This window comes from Puma concolor, chromosome B1 (genome assembly GCF_028749965.1).
Source record: "Puma concolor isolate L17-30 chromosome B1, mPumCon1.1.hap2, whole genome shotgun sequence".
NCBI lineage: Eukaryota > Metazoa > Chordata > Mammalia > Carnivora > Felidae > Puma > Puma concolor.
The window spans coordinates 172,290,817-172,307,967 of NC_141670.1; the positions used below are offsets into that span (position 1 = coordinate 172,290,817).

The following is a 17,151-nucleotide window of genomic DNA, read 5'->3' on the forward strand; positions in this document are numbered from 1 at the left end:
ATGAGATCATGACCTGAGCTGAAGTCAGATTTTAATTTTTTTTTTTTCAACGTTTATTTATTTTTGGGACAGAGAGAGACAGAGCATGAACGGAGGAGGGGCAGAGTGAGAGGGAGACACAGAATCGGAAACAGGCTCCAGGCTCTGAGCCATCAGCCCAGAGCCTGACGCGGGGCTCGAACTCACAGACCGTGAGATCGTGACCTGGCTGAAGTCGGACGCTTAACCGACTGCGCCACCCAGGCGCCCCTGAAGTCAGATTTTAATGACTGAGCCACTCAGGCACCCTTGTTAGAGTTTTTCAAAAAGTATGTTAAGATGTTAAAATTATGTTTTGATACTAGTCCTTTGATAGTGTTGAAATTTTTTCCTTTGCCTTTGAAAGCTAAATAAAAATAGTAAGTGAATATATGGAGGAAGGATCTGTCCCACAACATTAGACCCCAAGCTTAACCAGAGACTGCCTGGCCATGGCTCCATGAAGCTATTAAATTAAGATAAATGAAAAGGGCACAAACCAACTTGCTTTCCAGATGGCTCATGGTTTCCTTGCCTGATTTATGAAGGATGATACTCCCCATTAAAACTCTTTTTAGTAGGTTGACTTCATTTTGCTGACTGAACCAACATAATCGTTTTATTCTAATAATCGAGTTCCTTTCATTACATGCTTTTTGCTTCTTGTGCATTCTCAGACAGGCTGAAGGTAGACGAAAATGGAACACAATGGAGGTTCTAGAAATGTTACCAAGAAGAAATAATTTATTTTGAATGGATGAAAATAAGGAGGTAACAACTTATCAGATTGTACTATGATTATTTTTACAAACGATGCTCACTTTTAGTAACTGCTAGATTTTCTTCTATTGCTGTTTCTCCCTAGAGCAGAAGTATCACAAAGACTATATTTTCTCCACTCCTGTGCTATTCTCTTGGGCTTCAAATGAAACTATAGATCCTGAAGTGGATTCCAGAACAGTGTTTCAGGCAACTTAGGGACAGTGTAAAATATACTGAAGTCATAGTGGAAGAAGCTGAAGCTACTGTGCCAAGATATAGGAGTTTCCAGTGGTTAGTGTTGACTATTGAATGCAGTGACATCTATCATTTTCTCCTTTGTAAGGTATCATAAACCATTTTATGTTTTTTTGAATAGTCTATTATTATTATTATTATTATTATTATTATTCACATATGACACTCTATTACTTTCAGGTATACAACATTGATTTGATACTTCTATACATTGGGAAATAATCACCACCATAAGTCTAGTTGTCTGTCACCATACAAATTTACAAATTTGTTTTTCTTATGATGAGAACTTAAGATTTACTCTTAGCAACTTTCAAGTATACAATACCAGTGTATTGACTATAGTCACCATTGCTGTACATTACATGCCCATTGCATATTTATTTTATATCTGGAAGTTTATATTTCTTGATCCCCGTCACTCATTTTGCTTACCCCCATACCACCTCCCCTTTGGCAACCACCAATCTGTTTTCTTTGTGAGTTTTGTTTTGTTTGTTCATTTGCCTTTTTTGTTTTGTTTTGTTTTTGTTTTTGTTTTAGATTCCATTTAGCAAAATACCCACAAGGTCCATCCATGTTGATGCAAATGGCAAGATTTCCTTTTTTAATGGCTGAATAGTATTCCTCTGTGTGTGTGTGTGTGTGTGTGTGTGTGTGTGTGTGTGTGTGTATGTGTGTGTGTGTGAGAGAGACAGAGACAGAGACAGAGACGGACACAGAGAGAGACAGAGAGAAACTTCCTCTTTATCCATTCATCCATTCATGGACACTTATGTTGCTTTTGTATTGTGGCTATTCTAAATAATCCTGCAGTGAGCATAGGGGTGCATATATCTTTTTGAGTTAGTATTTTAGTTTTCCTTGGACATTTTATGTTTTATGTTATATACGGATGATATTTAACATCCCTTCCTTTTTTTTTGTTTAACAATTGGAATTTTCCCCACTGGTGTATATCTTTACTTTCTTCCTTGATCAGTATGTTTGCTAGTGTTAAATCAAGGAGGTCACTAGACTGAAGGTGATTCTAGTACCTTATCAGCATTAAGTGAGCAATCCAAAACCGAACCCTGTAAATGCCTCAAGGTTAAGAAAACAAAATCTAAGGATAATCAATCGCAAAGAGCCAACTTGACTTTCCAAATAAGGCAAATATTTAAGCTATAGCCAATCAAAATAATTTCCTTGCTTTGCTTCTGCCTTTACTCCATAAAAGTCTTTCTCCTAGCTCCTATCGTGGAGCACTTGTTACCACTTCTGGCTTGGTTGGCACTGCCTGATTCGAATTGATTTTTGCTCAAATAAGATCTTAACATTTTTAATGTGTCTTAGTTTTATCTTTAATAATAGTGAGATAACTTACCAAATATACATGTTTGTCTTAGTCAGGACTCTCTTGACTATAACAGAAATTAATCCCAAACAGACTTATGGGGAAATGGGGCCAAAGTAATTAACTACTTTGAAAAGACCAGAGGGACCATAATAATCCAAGCTTGATTCTCAGTGGGTTCAGTCTGGTCCCCTAAATTATTTTTTACTTATTCACTTATTTTTTTAAATTTATTTTTAAGTAAGATCTATGCAACCCCAGAGATCAAGAATTGCATGCTCTACCAACTAAGCCAGTCAGGTGCTCCCTCTTTTTTTGTTTAAAGAGCGTGCTTGAATGTGAAGGGTTTTTTATTTTATTTTATTTTATTTTAATGTTTGTTTATTTATTTGGAGAGAGAGAGAGGGAGAGAGAGAGAGAATGCATGTGCATGCAAGTGGGGGTGGGGCAGAGAGAGGGGGAGAGAGAGAGAGAGAGAGAGAGAGAGAGAGAGAGAGAGAGAATCCCAATCAGGTTCTGCACTATCAGGACAGAGCCTGATGCAAGGCTTGATCCCATGAACTGTGAGATCATGACCTGAGCTGAAATCCAAGAGTGGGATGCCTAAGTGACTGAATCACCCAGGTGCTCCTAATTTATTTATTTATTTTTATTAAAAAAAAAACTTTTTTAAACATTTATTCATTTTTGAGAGTGAGAAAGACAGAGCATGAATGGGAGAGGGGCAGAGAGAGAGGGAGACAGAATCTGAAGCAGGCTCCAGGCTCTGAGCTGTCAGCACAGAGCCTGATGCAGATCTCAAACCCACAAACCGTAAAATCATGACCTGAGCCAAAGTCAGACGCTTAACTGACTGAGCCACCCAGGCGCCCCTATTTTATTTTTAAAGTAACCTCTACCCCCAGTGTGGGGCTTGACCTCAGGACCCCAAGATCAAGAGTCATATGCTCTCCAGTTGATCTAGCCAGGCACCCCTGGTCTCATAAATTCTTAACCTATCGTTCAGATAGATGGGCCAGACTTAGGTCATTCACCCACTCTTGTCTGAACGGAGTAGTAAGGGGAGGATGTATGGGATCAGCCTCATCTGAAACTCTATGCCTGTTGCTATGAAAAGAACAAGGTATGGATGCCAGGAAAGCAAAAACAATATAGTTCCATTTCAATCATCCTTTTTTATCCAATGCTTTTTATATTTTTGCTTCACCCCCTCCCCCAATGTCTGTCAATCAATTTTGACTTGATAAGAGTTACCTCAGGGTGGACATCAATTCCCGTTATCCAGCTTATTTTAATTGAAGGAAGAAAATTTTGCTGTAACACACCCCCAAAGCTGAAGCAGTTGGCTACTAAAAGGCCATTACTCCTTTTGGATAGAAATTGGCTGATGGAGCAAGAATTGATTCCGGAGTTATTGATGATTTGGCTCTCCCCAGTTTTCGGGGGGGGGGGGTTCTACTGAACCATCAAGTCATCAATTTGCTCATTTCTGCTTCCATCAGTGATTAATGATCCTGAGGTTGGATAGAGCATCTTTGCAATTGCTAAGTGCTGAGTCATTCATCTCATTAAGAATACATTCCTACCTTTATTTTCTGCCTGAAAAGTAAGCCCCAGAAGCTCTGCAGATATAGCATGACTATGAGATCTTAACTATGCATGAATGTATATGTAAGCATGTTTTCCTTTGTTTTTGACTGAGCTATTTTTATACTCCATAAATCGTAGATAACTGATAGCAAGGCAACTAGTTTTTGTCTATTTTGTTAGTTTTCTATTGCTGCTTTTCTTTTCCTTTTTTATTATTTTTTTAAGTAGGCTCCATGCCCAATGTGGGGCTTGAACTTATGGCCCTGAGATCAAGAGTTGTATGCTCTACCAACTGAGCCACCCAGGTGTCCCTCTATTGCTGTTTCTAAAAACTGCCATGGGGGCGCCTGGGTGGCGCAGTCGGTTAAGCGTCCGACTTCAGCCAGGTCACGATCTCGCGGTCCGTGAGTTCGAGCCCCGCATCAGGCTCTGGGCTGATGGCTCAGAGCCTGGAGCCTGTTTCCGATTCTGTGTCTCCCTCTCTCTCTGCCCCTCCCCCGTTCATGCTCTGTCTCTCTCTGTCCCAAAAATAAATAAACGTTGAAAAAAAAATTTTTTTTTAAAAATAAAAACTGCCATGAATTTGGCATCTTAAAGCAACACAAATTTACTTTCTTACAGTTCTGGAAACTAGAAGTCCCACACAGGTTCCCCTGGGCTAAGATCAAGGTAACTGCAGAGCACCATTACTTTCTGGAGGCTGTAGGGAGAATTATATTTGCTTGCCTTTTCTAGCTTTTAAAGGCCATCCCATTCCTGAGCTCCTGGATCCCTTTCTCTATCTTCTAAATCAGCAATGTTGCATCTTTCTGACCATCCTTCCATAGTCACAGCTCCCTCTGACTCTCCTGCTTACCGTCTTCCACGTTTAAAGACCCCTGTTATTACATTGAACCCATCTGGATAATCCAAGATAATCTCTACAATTAGGTCATCTGATTAGCAATCTTAATTCCCTCTGTATCAACTCAATTCCCCTTCACTCTCTAACATATTGACAGGTTCTGAGGATTATATATTTAATGCAAAAATATAAAAAGCATTGGATAAAAAAGGATGATTGAAATGGTGTAATTATGCCATTTTGGAGGTGGGGGAAGTAGGCATATTCTGCCTTCCACCATCTCTAGACATGCAAATAAATTCTGCCAAATGGAGATTGCTTTGACATCTCTACCCACCCACTCCTGTAGCAAAATCCACTTTTCCTTCCATTTCAACATTCCTTTACTCTATAGGAAGTTGTAGATCTTTGAATTCACCTTTGAACCAATTTTAACAGATTTCCCAGTTCTCTCATTATTTAATGAGCTACGTAAAATCTTCGACATGTGTTTATCTTATACATCATATGAAATAAATTATTAGCTTATAAATATTTATAGGTCATGATTGTACCGTATTTTGAAAATTTATCAGAGGCTTAGGTACTAGAGATTGAAAAAATAGAAATGTATACACTAGAGATACATCGTAGGGCTTCAGGAAATGATGGTATACCGCAATCTCTTCCATCTTCTTATAGATTTCAACGTGATCAGGAGATAGACTTGGCTGGGACTCCAACAGCTACCAGTTGAAAGTCAGAGATCAGGTTACTTCCTTCTGACATTTGAAACTCAAGTTTGAATCCTAGTCCATTCAAGGGAATTGTCTAAGATCATCTGTTCATTACTCTACCTGGACTTCAGAAGTTTTACAATCTACTTTTTAAAAAGAAAGCTGGGGCTTCTGGGTGGCTCAGTCAGTTGATCGTCCAACTCTTGATTTCGGCTCAGGTCATAATCTCACAGTTCTTGAGATCAAGCCCGGAGTCTGGCTCTGCGCTGACAGCATGGATTCTCTCTCTCCCTCTCTCTCAGCTTAGGATTCTCTCTCTCCCTCTCTCTCTGGCCCTCCCCCCACTCTCTTTCTCAAAATAAATAAATAATAAAAACATTAAAAAAATTTTTTAAAAGTAAAAATTAAAAGGAAAGTTAACAATGAACTAACCCCTACCTCCAGTCATTGACCCACAAATAGTGATTTTGCGAGAGGAAGTGAAAGTTTTAAGCATTTTTGCTTAAAAGCGTAAAGCGTCTGGTTCATCTTCACAGGGAAGTTGGAGTATTCTGGTCTGATACAGCAACCACCCTGGCTCTGTTTCCTTTCCCTTGGAGCACTCAACCAGCTCTGACAGAACGGCTTCCGGTAAACTTGTTACCCTACCTATTGAATCCAGAAGGTCAACATTTCCAGTAGTCTAGAAGAAACAAAGAGAGCGAAGACAAGAAGCTTCCTTATTACAAATCCAAATCCTTTTCATTTGCTATTTCATCACAGAGTAGCTGGCCACTAACTCTATAGATCAAAATTGTGCTATCCAGCTATGCTTTAAATATAATAAAATTTCAGTAAAATAAAAATGTGAATAATAATAAAATAAATAATGGGATTTGGTAGGGATTGCATTGGGTAATATAGACATTTTAACAATATTTCTTCTTCTAGTCCATAAGCCTGGAATGTTTTTCCATTTTTTTTTTGTGTCCTCTTCAATTTCTTTCATCCGTGCTCTATACTTTTTAGAGTACAGATCTTTTACCTCTTTGGTTAGGTTTATTCGTAGATATCTAATGTGTTTGGTGTAATTATGAATGGGATTGATTCCTTGATTTCTCCTTCTGTTTCTTCATTATCGGTGTATAGAAATGCAATAGATTTCTGTATGTTGATTTTGCACTCTGTGACTTTACTTATTTTGTGTATCAGTTCTAGCAGTTTTTTGGTGGAGTCTTTTGGGTTTTCTTTCTTTCTCTCTCTCTTTTTTTTTAATGTTTATTTATTTTCAAGAGCGAGATAATGAGAGTTCATGTGTTACTGGGGGAAGGCAGAGAGAGGGAAACAGGGGTTCTCAAACTCATGAGCCATGAGATCATGACCTGAGACGAAGGCAAATGCTTAACCGACTAAGCCACCCAGGCGCCCCAGAATGTTTCGGGTTTTCTATATAGAGAGTATCCTGTCCTCTGCAAATAGTGAAAGTTTGACTACTTCTTTGCCAGTTTGAATACCTTTTACTTCTTTTTGTTGCCTGATTACTGAGGCCAGGATTTCCAGCACTATGATGAACAGTGGTGAGAGTGGACATCCCTGTCTTGTTCCTGACTATAGAGGAAAAGTTTTCAGGTTTTCCCCACTGAGGACAACATTAACTGTGGATTTTTCATGTAATGGGATTTGTAAGCTCATTAGAAGCCTGAAAAAGTCAGTTTTGGGTGCTATATTTATCCTTTTTTTTTAAGTTTATTTATTTATTTTGAGAGAGAGAGAGAGCACACGTGTGTGCAAGTGGGCAAGAGAGAGAGAGAGAGAGAGAGAGAGAGAGAGAGAATCCCAAACAGGCTCCATGCTGTCAGCTCAGAGCTTGACTCAGGGCTTGAATTCACAAACTGTGAGATCATGATCTGAGCTGAACCAAGAATCTGACACTTAACTGACTGAGACACCCAGGCATCCCTATATTTATCCTTTTGATCAAAGTCCTAAAGAGTAATTTTACATTTATTTGTCTGTGGCCTACATATTTTTTTCCTTTTGTGAAGAAAATTATTTGTATTTTATTTTTAAAAAATTTTTAATGTTTATTTTTGAGAGAGAGGGACAGAGACAGAGCATGAGCAGAGGAGGGGCAGAGAGAGAGGGAGACACAGAATCTGAAGCAGGCTCTAGGCTCTGAGCTGTCAACACAGAGCCCAATGTGGGACTCGAACTCACAAGAACCTTGAGATCATGACCTAGGCCAAAGTCGGATGTTTAACTCACTGAGCCGCAAAGCACCCCAAAATTATTTATATTTTATATATTTTTTTAAATTTAATTTTTTATTTTTTAAAATGTATATCCAAATTAATTAGCATATAGTGCAACAACGATTTCAGGAGTAGATTCCTTTGTACCCCTTACCCATTTAGCCCATCCCCCCTCCCACAACCCCTCCAGTAACCCTCAGGGTGTTCTCCATATTTATGAGTCTCTTCAGTTTTGTCCTCCTCCCTGTTTTTATATTATTTTTGTTTCCCTTCCCTTATGTTCATCTGTTTTGTCTCTTAATGTCCTCATATGAGTGAAGTCATATGATTTTTGTCTTTCTCTGACTGACTAATTTCACTTAGCATAATACCCTCCAGTTCCATCCACGTAGTTGCAAATGGCAAGATTTCATTCTTTTTGATTTCTGAGTAATACTCCATTGTATATATATATACCACATCTTCTTTATCCATTCATCCATCGATGGACATTTGGGCTCTTTCCATACTTTGGCTGTTATTGATAATGCTGCTATAAACATGGGGGTGCATGTGTCCCTTCAAAACAGCACAGCTGTATCCCGTGGATAAATGCCTAGTAGTGCAATTGCTGGGTCATAGGGAAGTTCTATTTTTAGTTTTTTGAGGAACCTCCATACTATTTTCCAGAGTGGCTGCACCAGCTTGCATTCCCACCAACAATGAAAAAGAGATCCTCTTTCTCCGCATCCTTGCCAACATCTGTTGTTGCCTGAGTTGTTAATGTTAGCAATTCTGACAGGTGTAAGTTGGTATCTCATTGTGGTTTTGATTTGTATTTCCCTGATGATGAGTGATGTTGAGCATTTTTTCATGTGTCAATTGGCCATCTGGATGTCTTCTTTGGAGAAGTGCCTATTCATGTCTTTTGCCCATTTCTTTATTGGATTATTTGTTTTTTGGGTGTTGAGTTTGATAAATTCTTTATAGATTTTGTATACTAACCCTTTATCTGATATGTCATTTGCAAATATCTTCTTCCATTCTGTTAGTTGCCTTGTAGTTTTGCTGATTGTTTCCTTCGCTGTGAAGAAGCTTTTTATTTTGATGAGGTCCCAGTAGTTCATTTTTGCTTTTGTTTCCTTTGCCTCTGGAGATGTGTTGAGTAAGAAGTTGCTGCGGCCAAGATCAAAGAGGTTTTTGCCTGCTATCTCCTGGAGGATTTTGATGGTTTCCTGTCTTACATTGAGGTCTTTCATCCATTTTGAATTTATTTTTGTGTATGGTGTAAGAAAGTGGCCCAGGTTCATTCTTCTGCACGTTGCTGTCCAGTTTTCCCAGCACCACTTGCTGAAGAGACTGTCTTTATTCCATTGGATATTCTTTCCTGCTTTGTCAAAGATTAGTTGGCCACACATTTGTAGGTCCATTTCTGGGTTCTCTATTCTGTTCCATTGATCCGAGTGTCTGTTTTTGTGCCAGTACCATACTGTCTTGATGATTACAGCTTTGTAGTATAGCTTGAAGTCTGGGATTGTGATGCCTCCTGCTTTGGTTTTCTTTTTCAAGATTGCTTTGGCTGTTCGGGGTCTTTGCTGGTTCCATACAAATTTTAGGATTATGTGTTCTAGCTCTGTGAAGAATGCTGATGTTATTTTGATAGGGATTGCATTGAATATGTAGATTGCTTTGGGTAGTATTGACATTTTAACAATATTTGTTCTTCCCATCCAGGAACATGGAATCTTTTTCCATATTTTTGTGTCTTCAATTTTTTCATAAGCTTTCAAAATTATTTGTATTTTAAAGGGTAGATTTCCTACACTTTAATGTTCTTCATTATAAAAATAATATATGCTTATATAAGAAAATTTGGAAAAACATTTTATTATTTTATTTTTTTAATGTTTATTTATTTTTTGAGAGAAAGAGAAAGCAAGAGAGATCCTGTGTGCATGAGCAGGAGAGGGGCAAGGAGAGTGAAATCCCAAGCAGGCTCCATGCAGAGAGCACAGAGCCTCACTTGGGGCTCAAACTCATGAAGCTGTGAGATCATTACATGAGCTGAAACCAAGAGTCGGACATTCAATCGACCAAGCCACACAGGCGCCCCTGGAAAAACACTTTAAAAATAAGAAAAAAAGTTATTCACAACACAACCATCCAGATTACTATTGGCTTTTATTACTGCCTAAGTTTTTGTTGGATTTTTTTTCTTACATTGTAATAATCTATCATACATAAAATGTTTATATTGTCTTTTCACTCAATATAATCAGCAATTCCTATGTCATTGTTACATAATTTTTTGGCTACATAATTTTTCACCAGCTTGATATTCCGTAGTTTAAGTGACATTTGCATATTTGTTATCTTTATGTCTATGATAAGGTTTGTCTTTTATGGTAGCTTCAAATTTATTTATTCAATTTTTTATTACTGCTTCTTGTTAATTAAGCAACTTATATAAGTTTAGTAAGAACAAAAGTCAGTAGTTATATTAACAACATCAAAATACAGAATTCAGTTCTTTAAATTTCTCCAGTAGAAGCTTAAAAAAAACCCATAAAACTCAATACAGATCACAAGAAGTCCAGCTAGTTTTAAAGGCAATCAGAAATTTTCCTTTCCATCAAAATCATTGTTATCCATAGTATATAGCAATAAACATTTTGATCACTAACCACAAGCTTAGTAAGAACAACTTGTAAAAGTAGACAGCGAGCATATAATACAAAAATAAAATGGAAGTCAGTGTTAAGCACTATTCTCTTTGGTTTTATTCAGAGCTGTTTTTTCAGTATTTGTTCATTTATTCATTAAATATTGAAGGAGCACTAAGTAGATACTAGACATTGGAGAGAGGATAGTTAATAAGAAATATTTTATAGCATTCATTCTGGGGCTGACTGGATCATCTTCAAATTCTTTTTTTTTCTTTTAAAGTTTATTTATATTTGAAAGAGGCAGGGGGGATAGGGAGAGAGAAAGAGAGAGACTGAGAGCAAGCAGAGGAAGGGCAGAGAGAAAGGGAGACACAGAATCTGAAGCAGGCTCCAAGCTCCGAGCTGTCAGCACAGAGCCCGATGTAGGGCTTGAACTCACAGGCCGTGAGATCATGACCTAAGCCTAAGTCGGACACTTAACCGACTGAGCCATCCAGGCTCCCCAATCATCTTCAAATTCTTTTGCACGCTATAAAATGTTCCCTGGGCTCTGTCTGCTCATGTTGAAGAATCAGAACCGTGTGCTGGGTTATTCAAAAGGCACTGCCCCTCTCTTGGTGCTCATGTCTTCAGTGGTAGCTTGTTAATGTGACTGTGACAACACCTAGGCTTGTTGTTATAAAGGGAGGGATGTTTGTGGTCTCTCAGAAAAAGGAAGTCCTGTGGAGAGGCCAGCTTGCTGTGGGAAGCAGCCATTCTGTAGCACCCACAGGAGGAGGAAGCTGGGGATTAAAACAAAAACAAAAACAAAACAACCAAACTCTCTTTTCCTACCTACCTCGGATCTTCTCCCTGATCTAATCTCCAGGGATCCCCACTGGCAAAATCCAAATGGAAGCCGAAGAGCAAGGAAGTTTATCGATGCAGTCCGTAAAGCTCAGGTTCCCAGAGCCGGGAACAGAGCAGAGCAGAGCAGAGCAGTGGATCTGGAGGAACAAACAAAATCTTCAGCACGAATAGTATAAAATGAGTAGTATTGCTGTGCCCATGTTGCAGGTGTGGAAACTGAGGGTACAGAGAGGTTAATTAATGCGCCCATAGACAATAGGGGGATAAAATTGGCATTTACATCAAGCGTTTATGTTTAATTACTATATATACTGCCATTTTTTCTCCATGATATCTCCCAAATAGTGCCACACACAGTAGAGTTCCTCAGGAAATACTTTTTGCAATGGAAGGAAAAGGAAAAGTGAAGAGAAAACTATTTAGAAAGAATGTAAGTTAGCTCTGTGCAAGAATGTCTTGGGTTAGCAACGTCAACAGAGGTACTTCTAGCAAATTTTCATGAACCTGATAAGTCCTTGTTTTTAAGAATTGCTCAGATGTACTCTACCTGAGGTGGTAACTAGACTTAGCATTTTCTTATGTAAAAAAATAGTAAGTCACTATGATGTACACCTGAAACTACTAAACTGTTGTATGTTAATTACACTTCAATTAAAAGTATAATTTTCATTATACTCTGCCTGAAGGTGAGGGGTGTGAATCAGAGAGGTTAGATCCAAGGCCCTACGTCTCCACCATTCTGTCTAGTCAAACTTTTTTGTATTGTGGCAAAAAACGTAACATAAAATTTACCATTTTAACCATTTCTAAGTGTATGGTTCAGTGACATTAAGTACGTTTATATCATCCTGTAACCATCTATCTCTAGGAATTTTTCACCTTCCCAAAATGAAACTCTGCATCCATTAAACAGTATGTCTGGGGGCGCCTGGGTGGCGCAGTCGGTTAAGCGTCCGACTTCAGCCAGGTCACGATCTCGCGATCCGTGAGTTCGAGCCCCGCGTCGGGCTCTGGGCTGATGGCTCGGAGCCTGGAGCCTGTTTCCGATTCTGTGTCTCCCTCTCTCTCTGCCCCTCCCCCGTTCATGCTCTGTCTCTCTCTGTCCCAAAAATAAATAAACGTTGAAAAAAAAAATTTTTAAACAGTATGTCTGTACATATTTGGAATAATAATACTGTCTAACTCATAAGCCCTCTCAGGTTGATTAGAGGGAAAGATATTTGGAAAATTTGTAAGATACATCTGCAGGATATTGGCTTTCAAATATCCGTTTGTAGGGTGAAACTAAAGCTAACAAACACAGGGTGCCTGGGTGGCACAGTGGGTTAAGCATCTGACTTTGGCTCAGGTCAAGGTCTCACAGTTTGTGAGTTCAAGCCCCATATCAGGGTGTCAGTGCAGAGCTTGCTTCAGATCTTCTGTCCCCTTCGCTCTCTGCCCCTTCCCAGCTCATGTTCTCTCTCTTTCTCAAAAATAAATAAACATTAAAAACTTGGGGCGCCTGGGTGGCGCAGTCGGTTAAGCGGCCGACTTCAGCCAGGTCACGATCTCGCGGTCCGTGAGTTCGAGCCCCGCGTCAGGCTCTGGGCTGATGGCTCAGAGCCTGGAGCCTGTTTCCGATTCTGTGTCTCCCTCTCTCTCTGCCCCTCCCCCGTTCATGCTCTGTCTCTCTCTGTCCCAAAAAAATAAAATAAAACGTTAAAAAAAAAAAAATTAAAAAAAAAAACAACTTAAAAAAAACCTAACGAACGCATAATGTGGGGCGCCTGGCTGCCCCAATCAAGAGAGCATGCAACTCTTGATCTTGGGATTGTAAGTTCAAGCCCCATGTTGGGATTACTTAAAAATGAAATCTTTAGAAAACAAACAAGCACATAATGTAAAAAAAAACAAAAACAAAAACAAAAACACAAGCACATAATGTAATCATATTGTTTTTACTGAAGTACCTTACAGTAGGTTATAAATCAGAGTTGTCCAACAGACATGCAAGCTGTATATGGAATTTAAAATTTTCTACTAAAGTAAGTAACACATGAAGTTAATTTTAACATATTTATCCAACCAATATATCCAAAACACTATCATTTCATTGTGTAATCAATATTACAAAATTTTAATCAGATATTTTACGTTCTTTTTTTCATATAAACCTTCAAACTCCGATGTATACTAGAGCACAGCTTAGTTTGTACTAGTCACATTTTAATTGTTCACCAGCTGCATATAATAGTGACTACTAAATGAGATAGCACCTGTCTATACTATCCAACCTGTTTGTTCTTTTTTAAAAAAATTTTTTCGTTTGTTTATTTTTGAGAGACAGAGCACGAGTGGGGGAGGGGAGAGAGAGAGGGAGACACAGAATCCGAAGCAGGCTCCAGGCTCTGAGCTGTCAGCACAGAGCCTGATGCGGAGTTCAAACCCATGAACCGTATGATCATGACCTGAACTGAAGTCAGACGCCTGACTGAGCCACCCAGGAACCCCTAACCTGTTTATTCTCATAGAAACAGACCGATTAGTAGCTAGACAGATCCTTAGAACTAGAGATCCTTCTTTGTGAAGTGTAGGTTCAGTACCTTTCAGAAGGGGCTCAGGGGTCACTCAGTTGAGCATCTGACTCTTGATTTCAGCTCGGGTCCTGATCCCACATCATGGGATCAAGCCCCACATCGGGCTCCACACTTGGGGTGCTTGAGATTCTCTCCTTTCCCTCTGCGCCTCTCCCTTCCTTGTGCTCTCTCTCTTTAAAATAAAAAAATGTTTAAAAAAAGTGTTAAAACATTATGTGTTTTATTTGCAGATTCAAAAGAAATTTCTCTCGGTCTGGTCTTGACCTAGCAGTGATTTTAGTACTATCTCTTTCAGATGCCTAATGTCTTCAGAAGCAGCCCAACAATGTGAAATACTTGATATACGTCCCTGGCAGGGACACAAACTACTCCACCAGCTGCACTCCTTCATGTCAGGAAAAACAGTCCAATATATTTCTGGTCTACTACAAAATCTCAGAAGGTTGAAACATACCAACACAGAAAAAAAGAAAATGAGCTAGGATTCAACCACTTGCTCTCATGAAAAGCATCAATAGTTAATAATGTTTAAAATTCACAGGATGCTAGATAGGGCGTCTGGGTGGCTCAGTCGGTTGAGTGTCCGACTTTGGCTTAGGTCATGATCTCGCGGTTCATGAGTTTGAGCCCTGCGTGGGGCTCTGTGCTGACAGCTCAGAGCCTGGAGCCTGCTTCGGATTCTGTGTCTCCCTCTCTCTCCCCCTCCCCTGCTTGTGCTCTGTCTCTATCTCTCAAGAATAAATAAAATTTTTAAAAGTTTTTAAATTTACAGGATGCTAGAGACAAAAGAGTCCTCAAACATCATCTAGCATAATCACTTTCCTTTTACAACTGGGACAACTATGGACAAGAGAAGTAGGGTGAGTCAAGCTTTCAGTCTCACAATGTGATGTGACAGTAATCTTACAGCTCATTGTCCAGAAAGTCCTTCCAAGCCATCGGTGCTCCCTGACTCTGTAAGGTGGACACATTCTTTTTATTTTTATTTTTATTTATTAGCTACAACATTGAGTGTGTTTATACCATTACCAAAAAGAACCATGTTACTGAGGAAAAGCATTGTTGCTTAGAGATTAGTGGTTTGATTCTTGAATATGCAACTTTTCTATATGGTAACATAGCAGAGTGATTAAGAGGTCTCAGGATCTCATCTAAACCTAAGTACCTCCCAAAGGCCCCATCTCAAAATACTATCACAGGGTGGGTAGGGTTCAACTTAATGAATTTTGGGGCAGGACAAAATTCAGCCTGTAGCAATCAGGAAAGTCACATGTACCAGATTTTTCTTTCTTCCAAATATTTGTATCTGATGGCATGGTCATGAACAGAGAAGAGAGAACTATATCCACCTGTTCCCTAAACCTCACTGTTGATATATTTTGACTAACATGATACTGACTTTTCTTGGGATTTTGCTTAACTGTATGCAAGCTTTCCTCTCAAATTGCTAGACCAAAATTTTCTTCTAAGAAATATTTTTAATAATAAATTGGCATTAACGAAGCTATACAAATATCCATGAATTTTTAATAGCAAAGTACTTAGTATTATAGATTGGATTATGTTCCCCACCCCAAAAAAGAGACATTGAAGTCCTAACCCCCCAGTATTTCAGAATGTGACCTTATTTAGAAAGAGGGTTGGTGCAGACGTAATTAGTTAGCTAAGGTCATACTGAATGGGAGGACCCCTAATCCATTATGACTGGCCTTATAAGAAAATGACAATGCAAAAAACAAACATAGGGAGAATGCCACGTAAAGACAGAAGATTGGAAAAATGCATCTGTAAGCCAAGGGACACCAAAGATCTGCCAAACTGCTAGATGCTAGGAAGAGGTGAAGAAGTATTCTCCTATTTAGAGGAAGCATAGTCTGGCCTGGATTTCAGACTGGCTTCCAGAAGTATGAGGCAGTAAATGCCCGCAGTTTTAAGCCACCTAGTTTGAAATACTTTGTTACAAAAGCCCTGCAATATGAATACAATGGTCTGTCTTCCGAAATTGTAACAGACTAGTTAGAGGCAGTTTATTTTCTTATTTTAAGTTTGTATTTATCCTTTTTTTTTTCTTTTCCAGATACGGTGAGAAAACAGGAGGTGACCAGAATTTATGCTTCCTTTTTAAAATTCAGAGCTAGCAAAGTGCATCACAGAGAGCAAAAACCAAACCAGGAAGAAAGTAAATACGTTGTTTTATTTAATCCAAGAAAATGAAGAGAATATTTGCTGCATGGAGTGGCTTATTGCCAGAGCAGTTGTTGGGGAAACAGCTATTCATACATTAAAAATGACATTTACAGAATCAACTATCAAATTATTCGCAGAAAACATTTAAAATGAAATTTTTGTTTTCATTTAAGACATTTAAAATGAAATTTAATTCCCAACTCCAATGTCAAAGAAGGTTATGAACATTGTTTACAATATTAATTATGCAGAGTAGGGGGAGGGTTGCAGACTCACAAATGAGTTGCCAGTTTAGATGGAAACCACTCACTCTGAAAAGTCTAAGAGATTTCTTTGAAGTACCACGTGCTTCAAACGCTGGGAGAATATTGGAGACTCATAGAGGTTTCTAAGGCCTTATACTTTACCAGAATCATTTTTGAAGTTAAAACATTTCTTCACATCCTGTCACGTCATAAAATAGAATATGCCCTCTACTGATGTTTATGAAAATCCAAGAATGCCCAAGTCAAGTTCTTTTGTGTACAAATAGCCTCTCTGTTCAATACTGAAAACAGGCAGGGGGCACCTGGCTGGCTCAGTCGGTGGAGCAGGCAACTCTTGATCTCAGGGTTGGAAATTCGAGCTCCGCGTTGGGTGTAGAGATTACTTAAAAAAAAAAAAAAAATTACTAAATACCGAAAACAGGAAGTCCTAAAAGGAGAAGTGATGTACAGAGTAAGGAATACCTAACTGAGGTATGACTTATTGGTTAGCACTCATTTACCAGGAAATGGAAGGGAGCAGAGACTATAATGTAACATGCTTCATCCGCAGGGCACTTCTGTACTCAGCTGTTTGGACCTCTGGCTCTTGACTTTGACTCAGGTCATGATCTCGTGGTTCATGGGTTTGAGCCCCACATCGGGCTCTGAGCTAACAGTGCGGAGCCTACTTCAGAATCTCTCTCTCTCCCTCTTTCTCTGCCCCTCCTCCGCTTGCATGTGCTCTCTCTCTCTCTCTCTCAAAATAAATAAACTTAAAAAAAAAGCCTCATCCCCTAAAATTATTCATTAACAAGAATATGTTGCAAAGATATGGTTAATATAATAAATGATATGTAATATACACATATGGTCTCTCTTCTTCACAAATTCTTTTTT

The 17,151-nt window shown here is 38.9% G+C and overlaps 1 long non-coding RNA gene across 4 annotated transcripts in view; it reads left to right on the plus strand.

Moving 5' to 3' along the window:
* The window catches only part of LOC147582026 (uncharacterized), a 24,882-nt gene extending 8,758 nt beyond the window's left edge, over positions 1 to 16,124 (plus strand). Inside the window, exons 2-4 of one of the 4 annotated variants that reach the window (XR_015250495.1) lie at positions 696 to 789; positions 884 to 1,123; positions 15,900 to 16,124. This is a non-coding gene — a long non-coding RNA (uncharacterized LOC147582026). Of the gene's footprint in view, positions 1 to 695; positions 790 to 883; positions 1,124 to 14,594; positions 14,683 to 15,899 lie in introns of all 4 variants that reach the window. The other 3 variants (XR_015250494.1, XR_015250496.1, XR_015250497.1) reach the window with 3 other exon arrangements.
* The last annotated feature ends 1,027 nt before the right edge of the window (positions 16,125 to 17,151 follow it).